The following is a 15,530-nucleotide window of genomic DNA, read 5'->3' on the forward strand; positions in this document are numbered from 1 at the left end:
AACCAGATCTAGTAAACTACCCCCCCATCTAGAGAAATTTATGGAAGACTAGATCTATATTTAGTTTTCGGTTTCTTTTTGACCAGAAAAAAGGAGCCAACAGTGTTGTTAAATGTAGCAGCAACTTCCCCCAGGGATGGGCACAACATTCTGACTAAACAAGGAAACCTTCCCTGTTCCCTCTCCCAGGACAGGCAAGAGTGGCTCTCCCTTGCCCACTGTGATGACTCTAACATCTGCAGAGGATGTGTCTAACCCCTGGTCCACAGTGACTGTATGTACTACACCAGAGGAATCTAGGGGAAAGATGAGTACTCAGAGGAACCAGTTTTGGCTACACCAGTGTCACCCACCTGCAGCTGAAGCAAATTGCTAGCCTACTGTGGTGGCAGAGACTGTTTGGTTACTTTTTTCTTTTTGTAGCTGGAAGTACTAATCATGGGACTGGTAGTTTGTTCCACGGACAAGTTGAAAATGCTGATTCTTTAGCGGGGAAAACAAACAGTATAAGCCAGTAAAAATTTAAGTTACTACAAGTCTCCCCCGTCCACAAAACACAGTAGAGAGAACTTTAATACACTTTGCCACCCCCAAAAATAACAATTTCCCCATACTCCCATTTACAAGTACAGTTTAGTTGTGTGAAAGTCCATTAAAATACAAACTTCTAGATTAAAAACAGCTTCCCTACGCAGTAAAGTATATTAAAATATATATATATTTTTTTAAGAAGTGTAAGGTCTTTCCCCAAAGTGAACTTTTCTGCCTAGCAAAGAAAAAACACAATCTCGGCTAAAGCTGCTTAATGGTTTGAGCACATGGAAGGGCTGCCCTGAAGCTTTGGAAGTTGTCCGTCTCATACCTATGGCAGGATACAACTCTTATGGCTTAGGACACTGCAGTGGTGATCAGTATGATTAACATTGTGATTACTGCCTCTGATGCTGTATTTACTGCATTACATCAACACCCAACTCTTTAGCCACCTGACTAGCTTGTCTGGATGAACTTCATGAGTTCGGCTCTCAGACCAACATGCAACACCTCCCCCAGCTTTTCACTTAGGTGGTTCAGGACAGACAAATGAAACTTGATTCTGCCAGTTAACTGCTCTGAAGGCCAGGTCACAGCTGTATAAAAACTTTTCCCAAATTTATCCAAAACCTTGCTTTCTTTTGTTTACTTGGGAGACTGTTGGGGGCAGGAACATTTTACATTTCTGAATCCATGGATACCACACAGCTGGACATACCAAAGGATTCTAACATACATGTACTCAAGACTTCGAACCTGCCTGGTTTAACAAAATTGAGATTCTGGTTCTTGGGAGGCTACAAGAAAGGCATTCTTGTGGGTTCCCAAGATAATATGAATAGGCACAGGTTTGGGATCATTCAGGCCGAGTAAGCTGTAATACCTCCTTTCACCCTGAAGGTTTTTCCAAATTTGTTACCCTCTGAGAAGGGCTCTCTGGTAATGGTTTCTTCTTGTTTCTTTATCATATCCCGGGAGTGGGAAGGGGAAGACTGGACGTTAGGGAGGAATAATCCAGCGCCACACCTTCCACCAGTTCCTTGGGGATGCTCAGCCTGTATAGCTGAATGGCCCCTATTCCTTTTAATAAAGGGGATACCAAATCGGCTCAGCCTCTGGCCACTAGCTATTTAAAGTTTTCAGGAACCCCTGAACCAGGTGATCCATCATTTTGGGAAAGCAGAAGCCTTGGGGAGGAAAGAATACTACAGCCACTGAATGTCTGAAAACAAGACTCCTGCCAGGAGTTCTGGAGTTGTGAAATGTGCTTCAGCCTCTGGGGATGTCCTCTCTGGAAGTTCTGACTTCAGTATGAGAATGCTGGACTTCCACTGCATGATCTGTAATTTCTCCTCCAAAAAGAACAGTGAGGATCCTGATAACACTTTTGTCAAAATTAAGCATGCTAAATTCAGCTGTGACCCCAAGGCATGGGCATTAGTAGAAGCTGAAGCCTGATTATTGGTCCTGCTGGATGTGCCACACAAATGCCTCTATCACTTTTTGGTGTTAACACAAGGCCCACTGTACCACAAGCTAAAGAAAAGAAAGCAACACTATGAAAGAAGAGGCAGAAGAAAGGTCCCCCAGTGGGGGATAATTTTCAGACTCCTGAGCCCAGCAGTAGGCCAACCCATGCCAGGAAAACAAACTCTTGATATTAGTACTATCAGTCACAAACACCAAGCCGCACCAAAAAAGATCTAAGCTGACATAGGTCAATGCTACAGTTGTACTGGAAGTGCTCTAATATCCCAGGAAGAGTGCATCTACTACATTGAGGAGGAAGGCTTCTGAGTTCTAGAAGTTAAGTTGGACATACAGGGGCAGTGCAGTTCAAGTCCCAGTAATCAAGACTACTGCAACAGACATCTAAATGAACATCTAGAAATGAAGTCTTTTAAGACAGACAGAGTTTTGTAATCGACATCAGAGAGAGTTCTGGCAATATTTTCAGCTATGAAGTATAACATAAATGGGATACTGGGAAGGTAATATATATTATGAATTCATCTTCATCAGAAAAACATTAAAATGTAACCACCTCAAAACATTTAAAATCCTCTCATAGATAAAGCTGTGATCAAATTATGCAGTATTAAATGAAATTCAGAGAAAAGCAGTTTGAACAATACCATACTGAATAAAAATTATGAAAGTCAAAATAAATTACGCTTAATTGACACCTTCACAACACATACTACATTTAAGAAGCTTACAGTGTTACCTTACTAAAAAGATACAGAAAACAAAATATTAAAGTTATTCACCTGCATTTATGTTCTTCTGGAAACTAATGTAGTTTGCTACATAAACAGTGATACTGACATTGGTTCTAGAGGGTAAACAGATAAAATCCTAACTGTGATGCAAGACTGACTAGCAATCTGGGAAATGGAGGAGCTGATGAGGGAGGGTAGGACTGAATGGTCAGTGATGGCTCACCCATCATGAGGAAGGGGCAGCTTAGCCTACCTAAATGCCAGCACCTACTACAGACAGACAAGCATGGTACGCATTGTATGGGCCAAAAATGTGCACCTGGCTCTGTTGAGCAATGGTCTTGTGGTAGCCTTTGTGAAGGCTACACAAGATGGCACTGCAAGTCTTTGAATTTGTAAGAGTATGTGTCAGCCACCAGAGGCTGTGCTACAGCCAAAAACAGCAAATCCAGGACGCCTTGAGAGCTGCCTGGATGCCAGTCTCCCAAGATTAGCTGCTGCAAAAATTGAGCTGACAGGAAAGGCTAATGTCTGGTAGGCAGCATGGAAACTAAAAAAGGATAAAAAAAACCCCATACGGTTCTTAAAGGATTATCTTTGGGGAAAAATAATCAACTGGCTTTAGCGCGACTCTCCAAATGGATTTGATGCATCTGTTTTGGCTTTTAGGAATTACTGCACAGTACAATTAAAATGGACATTCTATATTTCATTGTGTTGTACAATGATATGATAAACTGGACAAAACTAAATGCTTTACCTAGTCACAAATTGTTTACTCAAAAATCCCACACTGTTGAACCGGTCATTACTACCAGAGAATACCACTGCTGAAGTTAACCATTATGGTATTCAGTATTCAAAAATTAACAAATGAAGTGATCTGTTTTTCCTCATTTTTGATGATTATGTCTTTTGATCATCATCCCCCCCTTCCTGGTCAACTGGGCCACTTGTTCCTCATTGCAGGGGAAAGGGTTGACCATGACGAGTAGTCATTCAGACAGCTACTGGGGGTGACATGAGCTTAAGTTAAACTATACAGCTCTATACCACCACACACAACCCACAAAGAGGCTGGTAGGGGCATACAATGGTCTGATTTTGGAGGACAACCCCTCTCTTTTACAAGAGGTGTTCCGTCCAAGCAGTCCTGCCCCACCCCCAAAGCTTGACAAGTGGTTCCTCCTCCCTCTTCACCTTGAAAATCACACCAACGCAGTGTGCTTCCAAGTATATGTACAACCCTTCCCACCCTCAAGGGAGAGGTGAGCATGCTACACATCCCTTCAACTCCTCCCTCTCACTGCCTGGCTCCTCCAGTTCCAAGACTAACTGAATCCCTGTCTCCTGGTTCACATTCAGGGCTCTCTCTCTTGGATCACTAAGCCAGGTTAAATGATATAGATCTACTTAAGTGACTGCAAGTACAAAACCATTTATGAATAAACCTTGTGCTCATTTTGTATAAAATATGCGATACCAAAAAAGAGAGTCGTGTACTTATCATAATTTGGTATCTGTGTTATCCCATGTCACTATTCATCACTCTTGGATCAGACTTTGGATCCATGCCAGCAACTTTTAGACAGCTTCTAGACTGGAGCTGCTCCCACTCCCATGATCCCTTGCTGCCCTCTAATCTCTCAGATCGAGTTTGCCCTAAGCTAGAAAACAGCTAATGAAGACCTTGACTACCAGACAGGAACATCTCCTACATCCTCTAGATCCTACAGGACGGGGGACAGAGGGAAGGATAATGAATAGTGACATAGGATAACACAGATGCCAGGTTATGGTAAGTACATAACTATCTGATGTTATCCATGTCACTATTCCTCGCTCTTGGGTCAGAGTCCCCAGTTACCTTGAATCCTGAGTGGACTCATTGAAGGGAATGCCGAAGAACTGTGGAGCCGAAGGAAGCCTCTGTTCTTGGAAACAATGTCAAGTTTATAGTGGCTAATGAAAGTATGAGGAAATGACCAGGTGGCTGCCACACAAATGTCATCTATGGAATGAAAGGGCAAGATAGGCAGCTGACAGCCATTGACCTATTGGAATGAGCTCTAACTGGACTTGGTAAAGATAAGCCTTTGGATGAATAAGCAAAAGAAATGCACATCAAAATAAAACAGGAGATAGTTATTTTGGACACCACCTGACTCTTCCTGTTAAGAGAAAATGCCACAAACAGCTTGTCAGACCTGCGGAAACTCTGTTCTGTCTAAGCAGAAATGTAATTGTCTGTGCACATCTAATGTATGCAAGAGATATTCCTCTATTAGCAAAACTTGGAAAGAATATTGGCAAATGGATTGACTGGTTCAGATTTGCTTCTGTGGCAACTTTAGGCATGAACAAAGGGTTAGTTCTAAGGGCTACCTGTCTTTATGAAAAAACATGAAATGTAGTTTAATAGAAAGCCTGCAATTCCGAAATTCTTTTAGCTGAAGTTATGGCTACTAGGAAAGCAGTCTTCCATGACAAAAATGTATCACATATTGCAGCAGGCTCAAATGGCCTCTGTGTGAGATTGCAACAGAAAGGAAAGGTCCCAAGGAGGGGAAGGATCCTTGACAGTAGGTCGGAGCAGAAAAATCCCTTTTAAAATGCTTTACCCAAGTGAGAGGAGAAAGTAAGTTCCTTGGAAACACGGAAGCTGGAAACAACTGCCAACTGCAATTTGACTGTTGAGAAGCTAGCTCCGTCCTGAAAATGCAAGGACAAGAGCAGCAATATATATGAAATAGGAGGTGAAGCTAGATTGAGACTGCACTGCTTAGAACAAATAGAAAACCTTTTCCACTTACTGGAATATATCTTTCTAGTGGAAGCCTTCTGAGAGGTCAGGAAAATGTTCTTAATGGGAGAAGGTAGCCTGGGCCGATTTAGGATTACTGGAAGTTGACAAACCATGCAGTCAGATGAAGCATCTGCAGGATGGGAATCAGATGTTGCATGGGATGTCAAATTAGATCAGGAATGGGATCTAGTACCCAAGGGGGTACTTCAAATGAGACCAAAGAAGGGGGAACCACACCTGCCAAGGCCAAAAGGGGGCAATGAGGATCAAGGTGGCCTTGAAGCTGCAAGCCTTCTGCAGTACTCTGGGAATGAGAGGTATAAGAGGATAGGTATAAAGGAGACCTGGAGGCCAATCGTGGACAAGAGCGTCCCTGGGGAGACTTCCCGTCTGGGGGAATCCCGTCAAAATACCGGCTACATTTGTGGTTGAGAGGAGAAAAACAGATCACAGCTCTGCTGACCCCAGGAAAGGAAGATTTCTTTCACCACTGAAGGATTCAAGGACCATACGAGAGGATTCAGTACTGCCCTGCTGAGTATCTGCCAGCATGTTAGACTCTCCGGGAATATGCATTACAATGAGAAAGCATCCCAAGGACACTGCCCATTCCCATACTCTCATGGCCTTGTGACAAAACCTGATACGAACGTATGCCCCCTTGTTTGCTGATGTACCACACAACATCCATGCTGTGTGAAGTGCAATGGCACCCAGAGGGAGGCAGTCCTGAAAAGCTTGCAATGTGAGGACTGCTCATCTTAAGTACATTTATGTGCAGTTTAGTCTCCTCAGAGGACCAAGTGCCTTGGACCGTCTCTCCCTGGTAATGCTCTACCTCCACCCCAACAGTGAAGCATCAGAGGTCACTATATCACTGGGGGAAGGAAGAGAGAATGGTCTGCCTGCATGTCAAGAGACTGGATCCACCAAAGGAGTCGACTCCTGCACACTGGGGTGAGACGACTGGAGTCATCATCGGATGAGACAGGGAAGACCACTCAACCATTAGAGTCTACTGTAGAACCCGGCTAATGGCACCAGAAAGACTTCCACAGACGTGGACCCTAAGGCCCTGAGAATAAGATGGGCCTCGGGATAAAACAGATAGAGAAGACATTGAACACGAGATCTGATGAGGTGTACCCAGCGGATCGGGAGCTCTGCAATCTCTGACACAGTCTAACTGGATACCGATGAATTCCAGATTTTGGGATGGAATCACATTCGATTTGGAGAGATTCACTGAAGCCCTTAACTGGTCGAAAAGTTGGAGTAGGTACTGAGAGGCAGTGGCCAGATGACGCTTTGTGAAAGCTGTGAGGAGCCAACTGCCAAGGTATGGAAACACCTGGAATCCCTGCAGTCTCAGGTGAGCTGAGACCACTGCAATGCACTTGAACACCCAAAGGGGCTGTGGTGAGACCAAAGGGCAGGGTCCTAAACTGGTAGCGACTGGCCCCTACTCTAAAGCGGAGATGTCTCCTGCAATGCCCGTTTAATTTTGTGTGACAGCACACGTCCTGGAGATCCATGGAGCATATCCAATTGTCCTTGTGCAACAGAGGCACGATGGATTGAACACTGACCATCTGGAACTTGGACTTCTTGACTGAGAATGAGATTTCCGAGGTCCAGGACTGATTGCAAGGTCACCAGTTGTCTTTGGCACCAAAAAGAAGCGTGAGTAGATTCCACATTCTCGTTGCCCTGGGGGGGGGGGGGGGGGGGACTCTTGGCTGGCTCTCTTTTGAAGAAGTTTGAGCACTTCTTCCTGAGCTAGCTCCGTCTGATGGGGTGGTGCATTAGGGAGGTATCTCCTGACTGGAGGAGAAGACTGAGAAAATGGAATAGAATAACCCCTGGAAATGATGTTCAGCACCAAATGATATTTTGTACTACTTGCCCAGGCCTATGGGTGCAAAGACAAACTACTTCTGACTGCCTCCAGGGCAAGATAGGGAGAACTTCAGGAATGCTTTTCACAGAAGGGTTCCCTGGAGCCCTGACTTTGCAGACCCCGTCTGCCCCTGGGGTGGTGTCTGCTGTTGAAACCTCTCTCCCGGACCTCTAGAGGAGAGCTCATGGTTTACTATTGAAATGTCAAACGGCACTACATCGACTGTACTATAGTCGACCACGGAAGTTCGAAAATAGTAATGTCGACGACAAAAAAACAATCTAGGACTGTGTTTTAACATGGGTCGAGGTAGGGGAGATGTTTGTAGTTCTGAATAATACTGAACACCTACCTCGACCCATGTTAAAACCATTCCTAGATTGTTTTTTTGTCGACATTACTATTTTCGAACTTCCGTGTTCGACTATAGTACAGTCGATGTAGTGCCGTTCGACATTTCAATAGTAAACCGAGCTCATCCTGAGCATCATGGAAGGCAGACTGCGACTTGCAAAACTACATTTTCCTGGCCCTTCGCTGCATCTTGGAAAAGGAGCATCGAGGGGTGGAAAACCCGATTCCTACAGCCAACAGGGTCTTGCCTTCAGGCTTGCTGCGGGTAAGTGTCTCTGACTGAAGGGCCAAACAGAGTAGAACCACTGAAGGGGGCGTTGGTGAAAGACACCTTAAAGGACTCTGCAAATCCACAAAGGCGCAGCAAGGCATAAGTTCATAGACTGGTACTAGGCTATTGGCCCTAGGGCCTATACAAGCCTAGCCATAACAATTCCCTGGCATGACGCCAAACAACGATGCCTGTGTCGGCCACTCAAGAGGTCCCCTCCGTACCATTAGCAATCAGCCTCATGGATGAATTTGCCAGGGAATAAAGTGTGGATAGCTTGGGTGACCTCTTACTTAGTTCCCAGCAGGCAGTACTTCAGAAAGGGTTGTGGTAAGCTCCTTGACCAGGTCCTTTTGCAGTCGGGTGAAATGTGCCAGGTAATTAAGTGCCCACAGACAATGTAGCTGAGATGAAAACCCACTTTTCATGGCTGTCAATTGTCCGGGACTGACGGTTGGGGGGATGGACAGATGTGCTCTGTTCTGCCAGCTCCTTCTCGGTGGCAGACACTACCACGACTGCATCAACTGGCACACCTTTCAAACAAAACTGCTAGTCAGGAGGAGGACTGAGAAGCTTCTCCGCACATTTAGAAACCAGCTCCACAGTATCCAGCTCATTCAATGTCCTGCTGGCAATAAGGTCTGCAAGTTCATCTGCAGGGGGGGGATCACAGAAGGTAGATGGTGCCGTCCAGAAAGCTTTCAGAAAGATGGACTCCTTGGATGAAGGGGAGGGAAGACCAACTGCCCTTAAGCTTAAAGATTCCAAGATGTCCCCAAAGAAGACATCCATGGGTGGAGATCTGAGGGACCCATCCCCTTTCATTGAGGTCTGTATATTTTCAAGCTACTCAGCAGGGCACTCAAGTGTCTCCTATTAAATGACCACTTCCGAGGAACCCCCTCCAGGGGTGGCTTGAGGGAAGACTCTGAAGACAGGGGGACCCCTGAGTGGGGCAACTCCCACCTGAAGGCTAGCTTGAGAGGTGTGACTTGGAACAGGACAAGTGGGGTCTGCTTGGAGAGACTGGGATGGTCCCTGGAAGGCCAGGGAGGAAACTTTCTGGGAGGAAAAGGTCCCCTCTACGACCCGGAAAGCCAAAGGACTGGATGATGCCCTGTCCGCACTCCCAGACGGAAGGTCCACCTGGGGAGAAAGACAAGAGCAGGCCAGAACCTCCAGGCCTCCAGATAGTACTAGCCCTGCGCTGTAGAGGACTGAAGTACCAAAGGGAAGGGACCGGTCCAAAACAAAAACGGGTCCAGAACCCCCCACCCAAGGACTTTGGGGTGACCGCTCGGACCCAGGACTCCATTTGCCTAGGGAGAGGCCAAGCAGAAGCAGTCAGGGACTGAGAAAGGTCAGGGACAGAATGGTCCCCAGAGATCCCAGTCTCCCGCCTCCTGCGATCTAGGGCCAGAAATTCAGAAACCAACCTGGTTGGACAAGTAGTCAACGAGGGGGTAGGAAATGGCCCCCTAGCCAAATGGGCAGGGGAAAAACGAAGCCCCAACTCAATCTGAGCCTTGAGAAAGGACCTCACCATCCTGTCCATAGCGGAAGGGAGTAAACTCCTAGAGGAACTAGAGCAGGCAGAGGACCTAGCTGGGGATGGGTACCTAGATCCCATGAACTTCCCCTCTAAAGAACCAAATCTATGCTTAGAGGCAGAAGGGGACCATGCCATGCCAGAGCCTGAGGGGAAATTCTCAATAACAATACTGGGATCCAACACTGATCCCAGATCTGACCCCCTCGGATCCAATGGCAAGGTAGAACCAGAGAGCTTGGATCCCACATCACTCGGATCAGAGGAAATCAGATCCAACTGGATCTGATGGCCTCAGGCCCGAGACTTTGGATCCGAGAGTGTATTCCAGTGATCTTGGATCAGAGGGCCTCAGAGCAGAAGCCCCGGATCTGAGGTAGTTGTGGATCTTAGGATCCGATGGCATAAGATCTATCAGGGTCAAGGCTAGAGTCTGATCTGAGGCACTAGGGTCCAACAGCCTCATCTTTTTTGAGGATGAGGACCCCAGAGGCAGGAATGTGGTCTTCCTTTTGTACTCAGAGGGGTCCAGACTTGGCAGGGGACTGAGCTAAGGGACCCCCTCAGCCAACCCTTTCAAAAGGGGTTTGTTTCGGCACTCAACCAAAGCACTGGGGTTGAATGCAGCATAAATGTCACATTCAAACTCCAGGTGGTCGGCGACCAAAGTCACTCCCGTGCGAATCTGAAACAGGCATCTTCCGACCGCATGAGTGGCACAGTTTAAAACTGACAGGCTTGTCGGACATAATGGAAAAAAATTAGACTAAGCCAAAGGGACACGTTAACTTGAGACCAGAGAATCAAGCAGAGGTCAATACCAGAAAACACAGCCGGATTAAACTACCTACAGTAAACACAAACTACACCAAAAAGAACTACAGAAAAAAGGGACTACTCTATAAAGACTATAGCGACTGCTACTGGAAAAAGGGTGCCAAAACGGAACTACACAGCTTGGGTATAAAATGGGAGGGAAAGGACTAAACTACTGCTACAGAAGAGAACTCTTAACAATAACACACTACCTAAACATGAAGAGAAATTCTATAAAAGAAGAAATTTGAAAAACAACACTACTTATCCCATTATGTCTGTTGCTGATTGTGACAAATGAGATCCGAGGGGCTTAGAGGGCAGCAAGGGATCATAGGAGTGGGAGGAGCTCGAGCCTAGCAGCTGTCTGTAAAGTTGCCGGCTTGCATCCAAAGTCCATTGGCTCCGACCCAAGAGTGAGGAATAGTGACATGGTTATCATCAGATCAGATACTTACACCACCTCATAACCAACATACAACACGCTAAACCAAAAATAAAATACTGACACCACCAGATAACCAACATACAATACACTAAACCAAAAATAAAACCTTGTAAAATAAATGGAGCAGTAACCAAAAGTGAACTGATATGTATTTTACAGACTGCCTTCATTCCAAAGTCAGGACTTCATTAGAATGAAATAAAATGGAGGCCAACTTAAACACTAAATTACATGATCACAGAGTCAACGGACATCTTAAATTAGAACAATAAACATATTACAAAAGTGGAAAAACAATAAAAAGTATAGTTGTGTACACTTAACATAAATGTAGATGTTCGAGTGCATTCACTGTTGCAGTCATTACGTTTGGGGTAATCTGCTGGCAGGTTGCACTCAGTCGGCCTGAATAACAAAGTCTTGGGTCCTGCGTCGGTTGCTGTCTCCTCTTCCATGACATCAGGGGTATAAAACATGCAGCCAATGCCATTTTAATCAGAAAGGGGGCTGGCGGGTGGGTAATCCGGACTGCAACAGTGAATACACTCGAACATCTACATTTATGGTAAGTGTACACAACTGTACTATGTTCTTCGTGTTTCACTGTTGCTGTCATTACATTTGGGTAGATTCCCAAAGCTAAGGATGGGAGAAGGAATTTAGATAGCATTAGAACCAGCTATAAGGCCCTGCAAGACTGCAGTGGCAAAACCAGTAGCTGCTGGCTCAAAAGGAGGCAGGGTGAGTTTTTCCAGCACAAAATTGAGGTCCCATGCAGGAGCTGGTGCTCTCCTGGGAGGCCTTAAATTTTTGGCCCCTCTGAGGTACTGTTTTAGCAGGGGATGAGAAAATAGGGGAGGCTCTGTGTTATAATGAGCCGAGATGGCAGAGGCATGGATTTTTATTGAAGAAAAAGATAGGCCCTTGTCAAGCATCTCAGTTAAGTATTGTAAAATCTGAGGAATATTGGGCTTTGCAGTGTCTTATTCCTTGAGCTTGGTTCCAAGCACAGAATCTCTTCCCATTTATCAGCATAAGATTTTCTAGTACTAGGCCTTCTGGCTTCCAAAATGATATCCATCACAGGTTTACTGAGAGATGTAGTTGGTAAAATTAGTTGATTAGCCATGCTGCAAGATTCAGAGTTTGGAGCTGAGTGTGCAGAATTTGATAGTTCTGCTGAGACAATAGAGTGTTTTGCTATCCTGGCAGGAATTGAGCTTGAAGATGTATTTGGTAAGTCAAGGCTGTGTTCCACAAGGCCATGGCTAGTCTGCAAAGGGGGTAGGAATGGGTACCCCCCTGCTTGTTTATGTACCACATAATTGTGGTGTTGTCAGTCTTTATCAGTTGTCGTCCTGGACGAAGCAAGTCCTTGAAGGCTGTCAGAGATTTCTGACCAGCTAGCATTTCTTTCTGGTTGATATGTAGATGCTTTTGGTTTGGGCTCCATTTGCCCTGAATGCATCGCCCTGCCAGGTGGGCCCCCCAAGCATAGTCTGATGCGTCTGTGGTTAGAGTTTGGGTGGCAGGGGTAGAGTAAATGACAGTCCCTTGTTTTGGTGACATGTCTCTGCCCACCAAAGAAACTCCTTTTGTAGGCAGGGAATTAGAGGAATAATTGTTTCCAGGTGTCGTGAAGTTTGCCACTTCTGTGTTAAGAAGCGTGAAGCTGGCTTTGGAGACATTTTTTATGGGTGTGTCCCTAATGGGGGTGGGGGTGGGGCTGGGATGTGGGTGTCTAGGGTGATTTGCTTGTGGTCGGATCTGACCAACGAGGAATTGACCTCTGGTGTGGAACACTGGTTGCCCATGTTGGTAATGACCAGGTCTAGGATATCGCTGCCCCTAGTGGAGGTGTGGATAAGTTGATCCAACGTATTGGAATTTATGAATTCCGGAAAACGTTGAGTACAAGAGTTGGTACATGAATAGTTTTCCCAGTTAATGGTGGGGTAGTTGAAATCGCCCATTATTAGGGTGTTAGGTTGTACCCTAATATTTTTCAGTGTATCAAGAAATGAGGAGTGGGAATCCTGGGGCATGGTGGGGGATCTGTAGCAAGCTACAATTTGCATTGCGGTCTTGCCCAGAGTTAGTTTCACTTGGATAATCTCAGATGCATTATGCTGAGCAACTAGCCTGGAGGTGTAAATATCCTTAATGAATATGGACACGCCTCCGCCTTTAGTGCTTCGGTCAAAGTTAGGTGGCTGAAAGGTGTGGTATGAATTATAGCCTGGTAAAATTGAAAAACAAAAAAAATCTGTTGGGGGAAAAAATAAACTTACAATTCGCTGGTTGGTTGCATAAGTGTGCACACTCAAACTAATACTTTGTTGTGTGTGTTTGCACACCCTTAAACTACTAAATTTGTTGAATCACCTTTTGATTTAATTACAGCATTCAGTCTTCATGGGTACACACCTGCGATCAATTAGAGAGACTATAATTAACCCCAAATAAAGTTCAGATGACCTAGTAGGATATTCCTGACATTTACTCAGTTGCCTGCTACAGCAAAAGCCATGGCTCGCAGAGCGCTTACAAAGGATCAAAGGGATCTCATTGTTGAAAGGTATCAGTCAGGAGGAGGGTGCAAAAAAAAATTCCACAGCATTGCATATACCATGGAACACAGTGAAGTGTCATCAAAAAGTGGAGAAAATATAGTAGAACAGTGACGTTGCAAAGAACTGTATGTCCCTCCAAAATTGATGAAAAGACTAGATGAAAACTGGTCAGGGAGGCTGTCAAGAGACCTACAGCAACACTGAAGGAGCTGCAGGAATTTCTGGAAAGTACTGGTTATGTACTACATGTGACAACAATCTCCCGTATTCTCCATATGTCTGGACTATGGTGTCGGGTTGCAAGACGGACGATTTTTCTTACACAGAAAAACATCCAGGCCCGGCTAAAATTTGCAAAACAATCCATCAAGTCTCCCAAAAGCATGTGGGAAAATGTGTCATGGTCTGATGAGACCAAGGTTGAACTTTTTGGCCACAATTCCAAAAGGTACACTTGGCGCAAAAACAAAACTCTGCATCACCAAAAGAACACCATCCCCACGGTGAAACATGGTGGTGGCACTATCTTGCTTCGGGGTTGCTTTTCTTCAGCTGGAACTGGGGCATTAGTCAAGGTGGAAGGAATTATGAACAGTTCCAAATAAGTCACTTTTGGCCCAAATCCTTCAGGCATTTGCTAGAAAGCTGAAGATGAAGAGGGATTTCACCTTTCAACACAACAACCCCAAAGCATACATCCAAATCAACAAAAGAATGGCTTCTCCAGAAGAAAATTAAAGTTTTGGAATGCCCAGCCAGAGCCCAGACCTAAATCCAATAGACAATCTGTGGGGTGACCTGAAGAGGGCTATGCACAACAGATGCCCTTGCAATCTGCTAGATTTGGAGCACTTTTGCAAGGAAGAGTGGGGCAAATACTGCCACATCATGATGTGCCTAGCTGGTAGACTCCTACCAAAGAAGACTGAATGCTGTAATTAAATCAAAAGGTGCTTCAAATTATTAGTTTAAGGGTGTGCACACACAACAAAGCATTAGTTTAAGGATGTGCAGACTTATGCAACCAGTGTTTTGTACGTTTTTTATTTTTTATATTTTCCCCCTAACAGATTTGTTTTTCAATTGAATTGTACAGGTTATAGGTCATATTAAAGGTGGGAAAAGTTTTGAAATGATTTATGGTCTCGTTTTTTTATATCACAAAAACTTGGCATTTTAACAGGGGTGTGTAAACATTTTATATCCACTGTAAGTTGAAATTTTGCTTTTTCTGCCCTTAATTTCCTGTTTAGCAGACTGCATGAGTTCCTCGGAGTATGCCCTGACTGTGAATGCTAAGATATCAAGCTTCAGATAAGAATAACTTATTGGAAATAAACCATTTAACCTAATTAATATTTAAATTAAATTTTGTAAACTGGATTATTAAATTATTGTAAAAAACAAATGTCAAGTGAAATGGAAATGTTTAAAGATAAATTTGACACTAGAACATAATAAGCTGTTATTTTTTTAATATTTCCTCAATAAACTAGCATTTTTTTTATTCAGACTGGAATTAGCTGCTAAACTGCAAAGAACAAACAGCTACAAGCAAAGTCTAATTAAATGGAGAAAATGGAGAATTTGATAACTACAGGATAAACTAGTCATTTCTGCAAAGATATTTTATGAGGCATTCTCACACTTGATCACACATGAAATAGAGTATACAGCCATTATCATATGACATCACAGAAGTAATTTGTTTTCAATCCTTTATTTGGATAATGGCAAACACCTCCTGAGTATTGAAAAAGTCCTTAAGACAACAGCAGCAACCAGTCACAATTTAAGGCAGCACTTCCCCCTCCACACTTTAATGAAACCATCTATTCATCTGCACACTTTTCTTTACACTATATAAAACACATATGCTAGAATTGACTATTGCCACGATATAAAGGCTCTTCCATACAATTTACCAGCTACTTGCACTGAAGAGCATACTACTGAAAATTCAGAGCTCCACTACGTAAATACCATGGATGTTTCAATAGCATAAAAAATGGAGAACATTAGGACTAATCTACTACAATGGAAGCATGCAGCCT

The 15,530-nt window shown here is 44.3% G+C and overlaps 1 protein-coding gene across 1 annotated transcript in view; it reads right to left on the reverse strand.

Annotated features, from left to right (window-relative positions):
• LOC122810775 (transcription activator BRG1-like) overlaps positions 1 to 15,530 on the reverse strand; it is a 1,556,036-nt gene that overhangs the window by 412,375 nt on the left and 1,128,131 nt on the right. The window lies entirely within an intron of this gene.

This window comes from Protopterus annectens, chromosome 9.part0 (assembly GCF_019279795.1).
Source record: "Protopterus annectens isolate FY-2018-M chromosome 9.part0, PAN1.0, whole genome shotgun sequence".
Lineage (NCBI taxonomy): Eukaryota > Metazoa > Chordata > Ceratodontiformes > Protopteridae > Protopterus > Protopterus annectens.